This window comes from Syzygium oleosum, unplaced genomic scaffold (genome assembly GCF_021117445.2).
Source record: "Syzygium oleosum isolate NSW1041296 unplaced genomic scaffold, Sole_v2.1 Sole_v2.56, whole genome shotgun sequence".
In the NCBI taxonomy this organism is placed as follows: Eukaryota; Viridiplantae; Streptophyta; class Magnoliopsida; order Myrtales; family Myrtaceae; genus Syzygium; species Syzygium oleosum.
The window spans coordinates 587,159-591,623 of NW_026607540.1; the positions used below are offsets into that span (position 1 = coordinate 587,159).

Consider the following 4,465-nt stretch of genomic DNA (forward strand, 5'->3'; position numbering starts at 1 on the left):
TAAACTTCCTAAGCACAACCTGAAACCTACAACAAGCAAATGAAGTTCAAGTATGTGTAATCAGGTCTAGTATATTATAGGCAGAGATATTGTGAAATTCATTTCAACATGAATAAGAATGGTTCTCCATTGTGGTGAGGAAGACTCAGGCAATTGAGAAAATAGATAGATAGCAAAAAAATTATGGACTTCAACCCCTCACAACACAAATTCATCCACAGGAAATTTAAAAGAATCTGAGCGAGACAGAATTTTTAGGATAGTGAAAACTATAAAACGAAGAGTTGACTAATCCCAATCAAAAGAAATAGTTTCCACTTCTTGTGCAATACATAAGCAAGCATTGGTAATTGAGTCAAATGTGCCAGTCCATTGAGATTTTATTGTGCTTTTATGACTACCAGTTTCTATCACTAACATCGCTCAACTTGAGCAAGACAGAACTCGAGAGTACTTAGTTTGGCACCACAGGTAAACTAACTTAACTTGGTACCGTCGATTAGTTAAAAACTCCAGCAACATTGCGAGAGAACATGAGGTGAAGTTGAATTACATCCAAAGATGAAGAAGCTTTTTTTAAATTTCATAGACCCAATGAAGGTACAGAGGAGCTGTGAGAATGCTAATAGCGGGGTTAAGGAGAAAAATTGATGGGAATTTTCAGAAAAGGACCAACTTTCAATTCTAAATCAGAAAAGAGAAGGCAGGGGAAGTACCTTTCTTTTGTTTGGGTAGATTACTTTTCTTTTTACCAAGTGGAACTTCCTTCTCCCTAAATGCCACAATCTCTCAATCTCTCTCTCTCTCTGCTAGAGAGAGATAGAAAGTAGCTATTTCCAAGGCTCTGAGTGTTCTCACTTGATTAAATTCTGCGAAGGGATATTAACTTATGAAGAGTTTTTTTTTTTTTAAGGTCAATGCCATAAGCAAAGTGAAACTCACTACTCAACAAAAATGCTTGCATGGAGCCTGTGGATGGCAATGCCATCCAAAGCAAGAGTTCCTCCCAAGTCTTCCAACTTTCCACTTGCCCAACTGATACAACTGAGAAATACTTGAGCACCCTTAGCCTACCAAACTGAACCAATCAATTTCACACATCATGTTGGTTCCACACTGGAGCTGATAGAAAAGCCATGTATTCCACATGAATTCATTGTCTATTACGTCCCAATAAAAGTAAGCCCATATTAAATAGGGCCCATGTAGCTGCTCCACTCACATCAATGCTAAACACGATGAGCAATTTTAGGATTCTTACATGTTCGTGACAGGAGAAATAACCTCATGCCCTTGCTACCAATAATCCTCACAAGAGCATATGCCACTTTTAAAGTGACGAAAGCAGCTGGAATCTCTCCCAACGATCTCACGATCAACAATCTTCGCAATAAGTTCAATTGCGGAATGACAATCGCCACAAATGTGAAGATTCTTCATTACAGTTACCCTACTGCCCTCAATAGTACCAATCAATGCAAATGCAACGGCAAGCCTTTTACTATGGTAAAATAACGAGTCTTCCTTCTGTTCTTCTTCCATGTCATGGACAGAGATCCTCTTATCTGGAACATAACCCATTCAACTTCATTTAAAAAAATTCCAGCTTCCAATACATGTTCTCATTCAAAGGGTAGGAATTATCCCCGAAAGAAATAAATGCTTTTGTCCCTATATAGTAACCCAACTGCTACCTAGTTGCTTCACAATCCCTCTATCCCTCATAGTCACTCTTAATATCGAGACATCACCCCACCTATTAGCAGCAGCATATAAATTGTACAGCAAAACATAAGCAGCAATACAATGTGCTTCTAGCTCAAGAATATCGTTTGCAGCTCTTTCTGCCAAATCTATGTTATAATACACCCTGCAAGAACTATGCAAACCAAGCCACACTATGGAGTTAGCTTTAAGGGGCATGTTTCTAGCAAGATCATCTGCTTCCTCTAGCTTCCCACATTGTCCTAGGACATCCACCATGCATGTGTCACGGGATTGTCGGCCTGTGACACATGCGTAAAGCTCATGCGTCAATTCAATGGAAGTGTTTTCACTAATATATCTAAACAAGCATCTCCCCTTCTATAACATCTCAGCATAACTACAGGAAGAAAGCAATCCCATGAGTGTGATCTCATTTGGTTGTACAAGTCCATGTATCATTTGGCTAAACAACTCCATGGCCCACATGCTTTGGCCATGTTGTGCACCCGCAAACAATAGCATTCCATGTGACAATGTTCTTCACTGAGTCTTTTGAACACCCAACAGCATCATCAACGTCCACACTTATTATACATGGCTACAAGAGAATTGCCAACAATAACATCACTTCCCAACTTCAGCTTAACTCCTGACTCATGGACCTCCTCCTCGATCTAAAGACTCTAAACCACAGCAAGAATATAAAGCACTCACAAAGGAAGATTGATAAGAAGAACACTTATTCTCTTCATGTCACTGAACACATTCAGGCCATCTTCATGCCTAACATTTTAGCCATGACCAGGTAGAAGAGCCATGCATATGACCACATTCCTATCCACTGCTTCATTGAAGACTTTGGTTGCTTTGTCAATTCGCTTGCAATTAGCGTAGAACGTGATGAGAGAAGATCATACAAATCCACTGAGGCAGAATCCTAACTTGAAAACATGACCATGAATCCGCACACCAAGAGGAAAGACAATGCGCAGGCACTCGACGCACATGTCCAAGAACTCGGATTGGGTACAACACCAGACTTGAACATTCTCTCAAAAACAATTAAACCTTCTTCACTCTTACCATTTTGGTCAAGCCTACCAATCATTGAAGTCCATGAAATCACATATGGAGAAGGCATTTGCTCAAACAACTTCACAGCATTGTCCACCCTCGCGTTCTCACTGTACCCATGAAGCATCACATTCCATGCAGCGAGATCTCTTATGGGCATCTGTTTGAATAATCTCTCAGCCCGCACAACATGTCCAAATCGAAAGAACCCAACAACGCTTGGTTCGGGCATTTCATTAATTAAGTCCCCGCAGTCTAAGCAGCCTTTGATCATTGTTGTTCCAACAAATGGCGTCTCTGACGGGCATTTCGAAGAACAGTTTCAGGGCCTCCTCAAGAGGGGCATTTTGCACGCAACCCGCGATAATCTTTGCGATCGAACGAACATTTGGGCATTGAATTATGTCCAGAACCTCCCGAGTTTCATCCAGCTTTCCGTTTGTTAAGGTGTGCAGAGACTGCGGGACTGTCATGAGTCGCCCAACTCGCATGTTTAAAGAAGCGGTTGGAGAGTTGTGTGTAGGTTTCGCACGAACCAAGCCATGAAGAAAGGAATGAGTGTGTGCAGGAGCATCTGAGATATGGAAAGATGGCGCGAAATCTGATCAAACCACGGGCTTCTCTACTCCTATTGTCCCCATGGGCAGGAGGCGGGATTTTGGCTTGCTGTTTTGAGGAGATGACCAATTTGTTATGTGGATTAAAGCTTGTATTACTGCTCCTTAATGTCTCTTATGGTGGCTTGGAGGGCTTCTTCAAGGAACAAAAGTTATCGAGGCATATAAAACACTACTTCATATGAAAATGGTAACAATTTTGTTTTTTGCCCAAAAAAAAAAAGCAATGGCATTTTTTCCACTTCTTCTTTAGCTAATACACTTCTTATAACAGTGTTTTGACCATATTATCCTCCACGGGTCTCACTTTTCGACATCCTCCATTATTTTGTTTCTTTATTTTTCTTTTCTTACGGGTCCCACCTTCCTCTTCCTTTTTTAATTCTATCTGTTATCTCTCTCCCGGATGTAATTCTAGCCCTCTCTTATTCCTCTTAATTAAATATGATTCGATCAAAAAAATTAAATCGGATCATGATTCAATTCTTAGTCGTAATTCATCAATTATCCGGAAATGAATACCCTCTCTCTTCTCAATTCCACTCCAAAAATGATTTTCATTTTCCAATTAGCTAAGAAGATGGAAATAAAGGGAAAAAGAAGAAAAAGCTTCAAAGTCAAATTTCATTTTTTTCACTCTCATCGGAAGCAATTGGAGACATTTCATTGCTAGGTTTAATCTTTTTATGCTTCTTTGTTTTCTTTATCAACTACCGAATTATGACCATGGACAACATGACTCCCAACATAGTCATTGTCAACTGAATTATGGTCACGAACTACAAGACCACCAACATCGTAGTCCTCCTCCTCCTCTTCTCTCTCTCTCTCTCTCTCTCTCTCTCTCTCTCTCTCTCTCTCTCTCTAGCTTTGATCTCTCCATTTCTTCCTCCTCTTCTTGTTCACTGCGACAGACATATTATGTAACCTCTACTTTAGCTAACTGTCACGCCCCGAACCCCCGTCGAGCCCGCGACATCCCGCCTCCGGTCGAACAGAGTGCGACGTCCCAGGAATAACGTCGCCGACCCAACGATCCATCAGAGTTAACTCGCGGCAGAAGCAAT

At 40.9% G+C, this 4,465-nt stretch overlaps 1 pseudogene; it reads right to left on the reverse strand.

Moving 5' to 3' along the window:
• Window positions 1-2,425: 2,425 nt before the first annotated feature.
• On the reverse strand, window positions 2,426-3,314 carry LOC130136976 (pentatricopeptide repeat-containing protein At5g46460, mitochondrial-like; annotated as a pseudogene).
• Between the last annotated feature and the right edge of the window lie 1,151 nt (window positions 3,315-4,465).